This window comes from Ursus americanus, chromosome 8 (genome assembly GCF_024610735.1).
Source record: "Ursus americanus isolate L20-20 chromosome 8, mUrsAme1.1.p, whole genome shotgun sequence".
Lineage (NCBI taxonomy): Eukaryota > Metazoa > Chordata > Mammalia > Carnivora > Ursidae > Ursus > Ursus americanus.
The window spans coordinates 30,057,375-30,070,935 of NC_142134.1; the positions used below are offsets into that span (position 1 = coordinate 30,057,375).

Sequence of the window (13,561 nt, forward strand, 5' to 3'; positions counted from 1 at the left end):
ATCTCCAAATTTTGGTGTTATAAGTAAGAGGTCTGAAAGAACTAGAGCAATGAAGGGGAGTACTTAAAATTATAAACAAAAACAGGGATATATATCCGTGCTTGAGCCCGGTTCATTCTATAGTTAAAGTAGGTAAAGAGGGGCACCTGGGTGGCTCAGTCGTTAGGCGTCTGCCTTCGGCTCAGGGTGTGATCCTGGAGTTCTGGGATCGAGCCCCACGTCAGGCCCTTCCGCTGGGAGCCTGCTTCTTTCTCTCCCACTCCCCCTGCTTGTGTTCCCTCTCTCATTGACTGTTTCTCTTTCTCTGTCAAATGAATAAATAAAATCTTAAAAAAAAAAAAGTAGGTAAAGAAACTGGATAAGGAATATAATGAAACAAGAGAGCACACAGAGCCATCCTGAGGAAAACTAGAAGCCATAGTTGAAAAAAATTAAAGAGATAAAAAAAATTCTCAGAGACAAAATTTTTAAAAAAAATTTAACTGAACATTGAAGCATACTAATTTAACATCACTTTCCTAAAATGAAGGCACACTGTTTCATTCGTTATTCAATTTTCTGTCCAAGGCTACTGGCTCCGTAGTCCGGGGCAATCTTGGGAAGCAAAGGACACTCTGAATCCCCCAATCTACCCTGGCAAGGATAGAATAGGTACTAAATCCCAAAAGAGCACATTTCACTAGTGTCTAGACAATACATAGACTACTGGTTCAAAAGTTGGAACAAAGGCACTGGGATCGGTGTGCAGTCACTCGGATGCCGCGGATGAGCAGACATTGCTCCAAGTTGGTGGTGTGGACACAACTGATACAGCTCCATGTTGTACATTAGGCAGTGGAACTTGGACATCTAGCTTCTTCTATCTTCCCAAGTTTCCGTTTTGTTGGCTACATGGCACCTGGTGAATTATGTTCAAATATCTTAGTTTTAATTGTTCACATATGGAGTGAAACTGAAATTATCTTTCCAACCAATTCTCACAATATTGTTTTAAACAGAACCTGGGTGTCATTCAACTGGCCTATTGCTATTTCTCAAACTTACCCTTAGTTTTTTCCACCTCTCTGCCTTTGACTCTTTCCCAAACTACTGAAATATACTTACCTTTATGTGAAAGAGGTAACTTCATGAAAAAAGAATGAGATCTGAAACAACATAGACCTCAGTTCAGCATCAAGCGCCATGGTGTGGCATAGTTAGGCCAACAGAAAAGTTGTTTTTCATATAAAATTAAGTGCAGACCTTTCTTCTTTCCTTTGTCATTCCTAAAAACGTGTTTAGTTTCGTTTAGTTGTGTGAAATCTTAGCAAAATCTTGACTGGTAAAGTTTAGGTTCAAGAGGTGTGGAACTGTTTTGTAAAATGATGTAAAAGAACATCTGGTAAAGGTGGAAAACAGTAACCTGCTAGTTCATTTTTGGCTTCCATTAGGCACGTTAGGACCAGATTGCGGGGGCCCTGAATCTAGCTAAGTATGACAGCATTTGAGTAACTCTGATTTCAAATGAGGCAAACGACAGCCTATGACAGCTGGTTGGTGCCAAGACAGACGAAGTCCTGCGAAAGACTTTCTGTTGGAGTTTAGCTAATGGATGTCAGGGTCGTTGATGATCATTTAGTTTCAGAGTTGGTTTGTTTTTTTGTTTCTTCTTTCCTCTGCACTGTTTTCCCCTTTGACATTATTAAGTGGTAAGGGAATTCTGACAAAGTCAACAGCCTTGTGTAAGCTACATCTCTGGGAGCGGAGGAAGTGTGTGTTCATGCTTGGATGAAAGTAATACAGTAAGAAGAATCCAACATGAAGAAGTTTTGATGCAATCACCAGGGTTGATGCCAAGAGCAACAGTTCAGAATGAGGATTTTAAAATGTTTAGAAAAACCACCAGCAATATTCTGGTGGGGTCTCAATTTCCTATGGTGACACAGGATGGGATTTTATGGTGTCTCCATAAGATATTTGGAGAAGATAATAGTCTTTGAAAAAGAGAAAAGTCACTGTGTGACTTTGGGAAGTTAAAGTTTATGAATCTTCACTGTAAAATGGAGGTGAGGATAATGATGTTGTTATACAGATGATGGGAAATAAGATGAAAGATTTGCAACTATATCGTGAATGTGCAAGGGCTCCATAACTTTAGATTCATTGTTCCTCACTCCTCCTTTCCCCTTGAAGAATGCTGTGTTCTCATCTCCCTGATTGCTTCAGGAGGAAGCAGCTTATGCTCACTTTCAACTTTTATAGTACATTGAACTTCTATTAAGGTATTTAAAGAACTGTAACATTTATAATGATAAGTTTTGTGTAACCTTTCTTCAAACTTCCCCTTCTCTCCTCTCCTCCCTCCCTCCCTTCCTCTCCTCCTCCTCCTGCTCCTTCTTCTCCTCTTCTCTCTTTCTTTCCCTGAAGGTTTAAACATTATTATTTATTCTTGTCACCCTCAAAGTATGTTGCATCTAATAGAGATGCAATATTTCTAAACAGATATGGAAATAAATATATTAAAAACTTGGAAGTATTACATTTCCTGGGTTGAGATATACCATGATTTTTGTGTCTCAGAGACAGCAACTACCAATCTGTAATTATGGATTTGAGCTTGTAGGTGTAAAGCGAATGTGATGATACTGTGCAAACAATAGCTATTCACATATTTTCCCCTTTTAGTGCCTGTCATTTTTATCAACCAGAATTATTCAATAATTCAATCATTTAATGATGATTAACTTGAAACCTGGTATGTGTGTTAGGCAGTGAAGAGACAGAACAGGAAAATAAGGTGAGAAGAGATACAAAAAATAATAAGAAGAGGAGAGAAGTAATCTACGGTGACTTTTGAAAATTCTAGTCAGCATTCCATGAAGAGCGTCTATCTATTTTGTTTTAAAAAGTTAAACTGCAGAGATGAACCCAATTGATGATACCTTAATTAAAATTTGAATTGTGCTATTGGCCAAAAAATTTGCCACTCAGAATTAGGTTAGGGTGGTAGATAAACAGTAACGGCCCTTTAGTATTTATTTAACATGAAGCAGATACTATTTCACATGCATATACGTAATCTTAGAACTTGGAAATAATGAAATAAAAGTGTTTTGAAGTATGAGTCCATGTGATCAAATCTATTCTTTCAGAAAATGTTGTTTACCCTGGTGTTAAATAAACCTAATTTTACAGAAATACTCTGTTACCTGAAGTCATAAATAAATTGGTAGCAAAGGGAATTACATTTGCCGTTTGACAAATGCCTTCTGTGTGCAAGGTGCCTTATTCTCACGAGAGCCCTTAGCAGCTTTCTTCTTCCCTGACCATCTTACCATACTGATCCCCGCCAGCCTGCTTTGTTCTTTCCTATTCTTTTAAAAAAAGATTTAATTAATTAATTAATTTGAGAGCATGTGTACGCACGCGTGTGAGAGACGTGCAGGAGTTGGGGGGTGGTGGTGAGGGAGAGAGAGAATCTCGAGCAGGCTCTGAGCTGAGCAAGCTGAGTGTAGAGCCCAACATAAGGCTCAAGGTGGGGCTGGATCTCACAACCCTGAGATCATGACCTGAGCCAAAATCAAGTCAGACACTTCACCTACTGAGCCACCCAGGCATCCCAAGTCCTTTTTTTCCCCAACAGCCTGCACCATATTCTAATATAATGTAGAATTTGTATTATGTCTATTAAAAGCATATGTTCTGCTACATTCCTGTAAAATTCAAGCACTACAAGATAGGCATTTTTGCCAGCGTTGTTCACTAATATATCCTAACTACCTAAAAAAGTGCCTGACCCACAGTATATAGCCAATACATAGAATTTCAATAATTAAAAAAAATAAAACATGGTTACCAAATGGTAATTTAGAGATTTTTATATAATATAAAGGTTATTTTGCCCTCTACCGATATGCCATACTTTATAAACTTATTCTTATTCTAAGAAATCAAGTTTAGTTTTCTCTTTCTGACTTCTGCTATTGATTTCAATAGTGTTTTGCACTGGGTAATGCATGGAAGTGTTGAATCACTATAGTGCACACCTGAAACTAATATTATACTGTATGTTAACTAACTGGAATTTATATGAAAACTTAAAAAAAAAGTTAGTGTTTAGATGTGTACATTTCAGGTATACACTTAATTGCTTTGTGATCTCTAAATATGTTGTTTATGATTATTTCTTTATAAAATTATGAGTTTATAAAAAAGGGTTAAAATATAGATAAATGATGAAGAAAATAGTGTATGTTTTTTGGCACATAATCATTCATAAGTTTGAAATAATAAAAAAGATTAAAACAAGGCACTGGGAAATTAAGATGCCACAGATAAAGTGCCTGGAAATAAACACCGGAAAATTCTGAGAAATGGTTTTTTTTTTTAAGATTTTATTTATTTATTTGAGAGAGAGAGCGCATATGAGTGAGGTGAGGGGCAGAGGGAGAAGCAGACTCCCCGTTGAGCAGGGAGTTGGATGTGGGGCTCGATCCCGGGACTCAAGGATCATGACCTGAGCAGGAGGCAGATGCTTAACCCACTGAGCCACCCAGGCGCCCCGCAAGAAATGTTTTGAACTAACTGGCAACTATTTAAATAAAGATAGACTTAGAACCAGGGAATTCTTTGCTAAGCATATTTCAGAAACATGAGGTCTACGGTGTCAATATCTTTCTTCAGCCAAGATTAATGTGTAAATGTGATAAGAATACACTCGTCTTTGACTCTATAACACAGGCTAATTAAATTATAATCTAAAGGCAGACTGTAATCATTTCACAGGTGCTCTTTAAACTTGGAATATCAGGATGTTGGAGAGGAAAGGACTAGAAAATTATTATCTAATTGAATGATATAGTGTAATGGAATTCAGTTCTGCTACTGCTCTGCTAATATTGATATATCAGTTCTCACAGTTAAAAATATAATTTGGCAAACTTTATAAATACTTATCCTTCTCAGGATTTGAAGCCATATTGAGCTCAGAAAAAAAATCTGTATTTAAGTCTTTAATATTTGGAAAAGAAATAGAGGCACAGAAAAATGTTGATCATAATAGAGAATACTATTATGCCTCATGATATGAATGTGGGCACTGATCAATGGCTTAGGTAGTGGGGAAAAAGACTCTTTCTTTCTTTCTTTCTTTCTTTCTTTCTTTCTTTCTTTCTTTCTTTCTTTCTTTCTTTATTTCTCCTTTTTTTTTCTGATTTAATTTATTTATTTGAGAGAGAGAGAGTACAAGCAGGGGGGAGTGGTTGACGGAGAGGGAGAAGCAGACTCCCTGCTCAGCAGAGGACTCCATCCCAGGACCCTGGGATCATGACCTGAGCCGAAGGCAGATACTTAACTGACTGAGTCACCCAGGCGTCAGTTAGTTCTTCGTTCTTAAAATGTATTTTGTCCTGATCTCATTGTTGGGTCCATGGGGTTCAAACGTATCCTTTCCCATTACTGACCAGATGAAATTTGTACTATGCTTCATCCCCCCAGTTCAGCTGATGATCCCAAGTCTTCCTTGATCCCCTGAGACTTCGTCCTCAAATTCTCCTCTTGTAACTACCCCTTTGCAGGTGAGGTATTTGATTTTGTGAGTGGCTAAAATGGTCATACCGATCCTCATTAGGCTTACCCATGCCTTTGGGCTCACACTCGAAAATATCAAGGGTGCGAATAGAGGGGAATTTAATGTGAGAGGACGTGGGGATTTAGAGGAAACGAGCATCAGGAATAGGAGTCATGGGGGGAGAGCAGAAGGAGAGGAAATAGGGAAGATAAATTTGTGAGCCTCTGGCTTACTCAGCATAGTTTACAGTATCTGAGATGGCTACGTAGTATCCCCAAGGCTGGATATTTTCTTTCACTTGAAACATTGAAATGTTTGCAACATTAAAAAACTCTCATACATAATTCAATAGTTGTTGCCTCTCTTGATATAGCAAACTTGACAGAACTGGGTCTACATTCCTACAGGGCTAAATTGACAGAAAGTGGGTTGTGAGTGTGCTCTTTATAGCAGGTATGCACTTTCATTTAATACACTTACCACTAGACCCTTCTAAGTTATACTCAGTCTGCTTCATTCATTTCCTTTTGCTGTTAACTGCCTAGCCCCATAGAAGTTTGAGTCTGCACAAAGCCCCACTAAAGCTCTATTTATCTACTTATATATTCAAAAATACGTGTTAATGATCTAGACTGTGCAAATTATTGTACAAATTATACAAAGATACTTTAAATATGGGCCTTATTTTTGTGGAGACTAGAGTATAGGAAGGGAGGTAAATGAGCACAGCATCAGCTATAATGAAAGTAGAGGAAGGTAAGAATTCCAAGAAATCTTATCAGCATAGAGAATAGAGAGAATGTATTTCCAGTTAGGATATTCAAGAAAGCTTGATGAACAGGATAGAATCAGAACAGAAACTTGGCAAGTAATGGTAGGTAGATATTATTGAATTACGTTGAGAAGGTAAATCTTGTTATGTCTCTGTAAGACTGTCAGTGTTAGGCATTAGATGAAAGTAATTTAGGTTTATTTATATGATAATTATATATGTATATGCCAATGTATGTAATTTACATGTGTGTGTTATAGATATAGATAGAGAGGTTATATTGATATTAATCACTTGTGCTTGTGTGTGTGTGTGTGTGTATTGGAAATTTTATTGGAAAACCTCAAAGGTTTTTAATGATTATATTGTACTCTCTTCCACGCACCTAAAAAAAACACCATTGAATTTTTTATTAAAATAGTAATACATGTTCATTGAATAATTAAAGTTCCAAGTATTTTACATAAGTTATGCCTTTTAATCCTTACAACAACCTATGAAATTATGTCTAGTTTATAGTTGTTCAGTCTGGGTCTAAGAGAGGTTGAACAATTTGTCCACAGCAAGATAGAAAGTGGCAGAGCCAGGATTTGAACCTAGATATGCAGCCTCAGAGCTAACACTACCATGATATATAATGACTGTATTTTCCATAGCAAGTTCTTTTATCTGTGTAAAAGAGAAAGCATTCAAATACAAGTCCATCACAACTCAACAACTCAAGGACTTATACTTTTCTCATCTGGTTTGTTAGCATCTCTTGAGCCCTCTTCTTAGAAATGAATAGCACCCTCCCACTCCCCTGAATTCTCAGATGACGGTGATAAAAACAAACAAACAAACAAACAAACAAAACATACAAGAGTTTGAATATTCTAGAACCTCTTCTGTGGAACATTAAATTATTCACTTGAAATAAGAGGAATTACATCTTAATACAACATAACATATTAAATAAATGGAAATGTAAGGAAGAAAATCATGTATTATATTAATCAGCTGGGTTAGTAAAACTGTATTCTTTATGATACTATTCTTTTTTTTTAATTGTATTTATTTATTTTGAGTAATCTTTACACCCAATGTGGGACTTGAACTCATGTATCCGAGATCAAGAATCACATGCTCCTCCAACTGAGCCAGCCAGGCACCCTTTTTATGATACTATTCTTAACAATGAATGTTCTCAGGAGGCCAAGGGATCTTTGATTTGTCACTTTTCAGTAACCCCTACATTCAATTAAATACAAATATATCAGAGCTACCCTTTTAGTCTATTGCAAATCAGCCTCCTCTCCATTCCCTTCAATATAATCATCCAACCTTCACGCAGGCTCCATCTCTCTTGGTTGGTTGGAGTGACCTCCGGACTGGACCTCACTTTTCATCCTGCAGCTTTGGTGATGTTTCTAAAGCTTAAATATGAAAACGTCACTCTACTGCCTAAACCCCTAAACCTTCCATAATCCCTAAGGCTATTTAGGTGCCTCTCCTCTGTACTCTTAACCTCTCATGCTTATCCTTATCACAACACTTATCTCGCTATATTGTCTATTTACTTATTTTTCTGGGACTGTGAATTTCTTTGGAAGACACAACAACAACAAAGGCATCTTTAATACCATATTCTATTGCTAGGGCTCCAAAAGTTTCTTGGAATAATGTCCTACACGTACCCTGCTTACATTCTTACTTCCCATTCCTTATGTACCATAAATTTGCCCTTTGCCTCATTATCCCCGGGAGCTGCCTCCTTCAGGGCCATAATGACTTCCTTCTGGTTGGTTCGCAATGGGTACTCCTAGACTATGCTGCTAAATTTCTGTGCATATTTGTGTCACTGATTCTCCTATTTTCAAAGAACACTCTCTTCATATGTCATCCCTAAAAACACATCCTTCTGATTTCCTCTTCTGGCTCTATTTCCTTAACCATCTCTTATATTTTGATATTTTCAGGATTTTTTTTTTTAAGGAGCCATTGTAGGAGATACTTTTTATGTGTGAGTGATATTTAACTTCGTTGGAATGCCATCTCTATATTTTGCTAATTTCTCATCTTATGAGTCCTCATCTTCTCATGATGGAAACCTAAAAATTTACTTTGTGAGTCCCCCCAACTACTACTGCCAGGCATGTGACCTAGGTTCGGCCCATCAGATTCACTGTCGAGGTCCTACAGTTGGAAATCCAGTGAACACGAAGAAGCAGGTATCTGGGAAATTAACCTCTTAGTGAGGATGATGGCTGAGGACTCTAGCTCTTTGCTGGCTGGAGTGGCAGACCTTCTGGTGTTTATTCTCCAGTATCGTCTATACGAACTATAAATCCCCAGGGTACTGGCATACGCTGTGTGAGCTTGTGTTTTCCCTAGAAATGCCATGTTTTAGGTTGTAGCACTGATCCTATCTAGTGCTAGACCTGGATCTCCGAACCAAACTTTGTAAACTCCTGAAAATCTTTCAATACATTCCTTTCCTGCTGAAGCACAGAATAGGGTTTTATGTCAGCAACTGAGAACAGTGATCAATACAGCCTTGATTTTCCTCCTTCTTCCCTCCCTTCCTATCTTTCTTCTTTTCCACTCTGCATGCACTTCTCGAGTGATCTGATTCATTTCCATGACTGTGATTATTATTTTTATTCTAAAGACACCTAAATTATATGACCCATGCAGATGTGTTTCTTAATCTTCACATCTGTATATAAAGTATGCTCTGTACCTTGCTGGTTCATTTCTCCACTTAACAAGTAAGAAGCATGTGTTCACCGTCTGCCAACATCAGACTAGGTTCTAGAAACCCAAAGATTAGCTGAAATCAGACTCATGAACGCTGACCCTTAGTGGGTCAGGAGACAGGATCAGTGTAAACACATGCAAAAGTGCAGTTTTGACAAGTTCACAAAGCAGAGGTGCATGGCGCTCTGGGTGCCGTGACAGAGGTGCTTGATCTAGACAGGTCAGTTCTTGAGGAACTGGCTTTTAAAGCTTTAGTCAATAGAATGAGAGAGTTGAAATGAGTATTGAAGAGCATTTCTGGCAAAAATAGAGCCTGAGGAGCGAAGCCTGTTGAGGGAAGATCAAGATGCAGCTGAGGACTGACAGACTGGCTGTTTGTTGGGGTGGAGGGGGCTGGGGGGATGGGAAGCAGAAAGGGGATGTGTGATATGTGAGCTTGGCCATTCAGGGATTTGTAGGCCAATTTAAGGATTTGGCCTTAATCCTGAGAACAACAGGAAGCTACTGCAAGGTTTTAAGTAGGATTATGGTGGGAGGAAGATCAGATTTATGTACTAAAAATAGCTCACTCTGGCTTCAGAGAGGAGTGAAAGCAGGTAGACCAGTTCAGAGCCTTTTGAAGTGATCCAAATAAGAGATGATAATATTTAAATAAGAAGGTTGGTGGGAATGGAAAGAACTGGACAGGTTAAAGAGACCTCCGAGAGGAATATGTGGATTGAACTTTGCAGCAATGATAAGGAGGGTAAGGGAAATATCACACGCGTGGATGTTAGAGCCTTCCACTGACATAGCCAACTCAGGAAAAGATGAGGAAGGCCTCATAGGCACATCAAACTCGGTGTCTAGAAGGAACACACCACCTCTGCCTGAGCCTGGCTCTTGTTTCTCTAGATCATTCCCTCGATTGCTCAGGTCAGACACCTCTATCTCTTTCCCCAACTGCCAATCTAGCTGTAATGGACTTGAGGCTACCTACCAAATGTCCCCCGTCTCGGTGAACGTCATGAGCACGTTGTGAAGGCGCACACAGGAATTGTGTCTTTCCACAATGTCAGTTTTATTCAATCGTAAAGCAAAGTTAATCACAATTATCAAGCAGGTTCAGGATTCCAAACTCAATGACATTTTACCACGTAGTGAAACTTGGCATATTGCATGGCACACAGAGCAGGGCATAGGACAAACCACGCAACCAAGGAGAGCACAGCAGGATGCAGCAGGTTAAGGAACCAAGGCGGAGTCAGTCTGTGGGCACGCAGTTGAGATAAGGGCTCTGTGATCTGGTCCGGGTCAGCTCTTGGTACTTACTGCTTCTTATGTTCAAGCAGTGAAGGATCTTTGTTCTTTTCAGAGAGCAAGTGTTCAGAGCCTTGGGTGGCAGCTGCCTTTTTTAAGTGCTCAGACATAGAGAGGTCATGTCTGACAGTTAGCTGCCAAAATCCTCCCCTCTTAAAAGCGATTTAACTGGTCTCAGGCCTCTACAGACCTGCTCTGGTTCTGCTTGGGTGTCAGCTGATGCTGGCCCCAGCAATATCTTGTAGCTGCAGAGCCATTGCTTGACTCGGGAGCCTACTTGACATGAGAGACTCCATTTTGCTCTCTACAGTAAGCCACCATCAACTCTCTGGAGCGGTTGTCTCTTCACTCCTCTCACTGTGTCTAATATTGTTCCTATCTGATCTGTGTTCCACACCTGAGCAACAACGAGTCTCTCAAAATGCAAAGCTGACCATGGTACCTGTTTTTCCACTGGCTCCCCATTGCTTATAGGATAATCGTTCATCACCTAAACTCACCTATAAATCCCTGCGTGATATGAGCACTGCTGACTTCTTCAGCGCCACCTCTCACCAACCAGCACACTCGTCTTTTCTGAAGGACACAGCCACAACAATCTTCTTGTGCTTTCAAGAGTGCATGAAGCTCTTACTCCTCCGACCCTATGCACGTTATTTCCTCCCCGTGGAATGTTTCCATGTTCTATGACAGCACTGCTTCCCTGCTCTTCCTGGCTGAGCACTGCCTCGTTACCATTCCCCCTGCACTGCTTAAGTGACCCATCCTTGAGGTCTTTTGGACAGTGTTTAATTTCCATGTGGTCAGCATTGTAATCTATCAGCACCAGTTGCTTGCTTGTACTTTTGTCTTCCCTTCTTATTTGTGAAATCTTGGAGGGCAAGGACAGACATCACTGTTTCCTCAGCAACTTTAGCACTTGAAATAGAAATTGAACTGAAATTGAATTAGCTATCCATCCCTAACCCCATAGCCTTGACATAAACTCAGGACAACGAATAAGGACATGCATGAAGGTAACGAATTCATTTGTGCATTTTGATGTCTAGTAACTAACGATTTTAAATATCAAGTACCTGATCCATTGATAATAGAAATATCTAGGCAAATTCCAATTAGCGATGCCTATTTTTTTTTAGCAAAGGTAAAATAATTCATATGATAGTCATATAGGCTTTGTAGAATTTTTAACTGAAGTATTTTGCTATGATCTTAGTGATTGAGAGGTTATCCTTCAGAAAATTGTAATAAATCTGTTCAATATTATTTCAGTCCAGTCCTGCCTGCCTAATTAGAGATGATTTATTGCTGAACATGCTCAGCTTTTCTTTTACATTTATCTGAGCATATTATATTGCTCTTTGGTGCCACCTAATGATCAAAGGGGGTACTTCTTCTTCTTCTTTTTTTTTTTTAATGGAACTACCATATTATCTAGCAATTCCACTTCTGGGAAAGATTTTTTTTTTAAAAGATTTTATTTATTTATTTGACAGAGATAGAGACAGCCAGCGAGAGAGGGAACACAAGCAGGGGGAGTGGGAGAGGAAGAAGCAGGCTCCTAGGGGAGGAGACTGATGTGGGGCTTGATCCCTTGACGCCAGGATCACGCCCTGAGCCAAAGGCAGATGTTTAAAGACTGAGCCACCCAGGTGCCCCAAAGGGGGTACCTCTTTCCTGAAAAGAAGGGAATCAAAATAAAAATAGATCTATTGCCCCTTCTCAAGTCTAGAGGGTAGAGAGGGGATTAAGTCTCCCTTGGCGTGTGTGTGTGTGTGTGCGCGCGTGCGTGTGCGCGTGCATGTGTGTGTGTGTGTGTGTGAGAGAGAGAGAGAGAGAGAGAGAGAGAGAAGGTAAGGAGAAGGAAGTGGAAGGGAGGAGAGGTAATCCTTTGCAGTTTCCCTTAGTCCATTCATTTAACATTGTTTTGCCACCACAACTCTTCCCCAGACACAAAATTCAAACATCTTCATTTAGAAGGGTCAGGAAACACCTAACCTAGAACGCAAAACTTGGCCCCGCCTCAACACCTGTAGTATGTTTCACAAAGGTGTGTGGAATTAAATCTTGAAGTCTGGATTTGCCCTTAGCTTTCAATGTGTCTTCTCTGCTGCTTCCGATTAAAATCCTTAGGTTTTACCTCCTCCTACTGGAACTAAAGAGAACATCACTTTCAACACCATCAGAAATGGAAATAGCAACAATTATTTTTAATTTAAATATTTAATAGACCTCTCCTGTGAAACTGTCAAATCTGATGCTTATTCTCTGTAAAGTACTAAATAACTTATTAAGTTTCTTCAAAGGCTATAGTATTATTTAACTGGTTATTAAATTATGAAATTTCTTAAGGTCGTAGTAACACAGTATTCAAGAATCATTAAGAAATGGAATAAAAACAATGTTTTGATGTTTTCTTTGTATTTGTTGCTGATTAGAATCATTTTGTCAGGGATGTCTCCATTTCATCTGCTTCTTAAATTTACTGACAAAAACAAAGCTGTTCACAGATGTTTTTGTCAGTTCCGTGTTATAAATCACTTGTTCGCATTTCCAATATTGTTCATACGTGTGATATTTTTATCTTTGTTCATTTTGCTTTGATTTCTTCCATTTTAATCTTTATCTTAAAGAGAAAGATTGTATGCCTTTGTTTTTCTTCTCTAAGTAGTCTTTCATTTTCTACTCTTGTTTGTAATTGAGTTCTGCATACTTGAAATTTACTGATATACTATTCTTTTTTCTAACTTTTAAGTTGAATTATCTCATTAGTTGTTTATTTTAATAGTCTTTTAATTTTAGAACAGTTTCATAGTTATAGAACAATTGTGAAGATAGTAGATTTCTCACATAACCCAACCCAATTTTCTCTTCTAGTAACAGCTTGCATGACTATTGTGCATTTGTTACAGTTAATACACTAGTACTGATACCTTATTATTTACTGAAGTTCGTATTTGATTCAGATATTCTTAGTTTTCCTCAGTGTCTTTTTTTGTTCCAGGATCCCATCTAGGATACCAGATGACATTTAGCTCTTATGTCTCACAGGCTCCTCTTGGCTGTAACCGTTTTTCTTGTTTTTGATGACCTTGATTATTTTGAGGAATAATTGTCAGGTAGAAGGTAGAATGTGGGATTTGTCTGACGCTTTCTCATCATTAGACTGGAGCCGTGAGTTTTGGGGAGGAGCACCGTACCGG

General features: G+C 38.8%; 1 long non-coding RNA gene across 1 annotated transcript in view; it reads right to left on the minus strand.

Annotated features, from left to right (window-relative positions):
* Positions 1-301: 301 nt before the first annotated feature.
* The window catches only part of LOC148109555 (uncharacterized), a 71,362-nt gene continuing 58,102 nt past the window's right edge, over positions 302-13,561 (minus strand). Inside the window, exon 3 of the long non-coding RNA XR_015725455.1 lies at positions 302-898. This is a non-coding gene — a long non-coding RNA (uncharacterized LOC148109555). The remainder of the gene's footprint in view (positions 899-13,561) is intronic.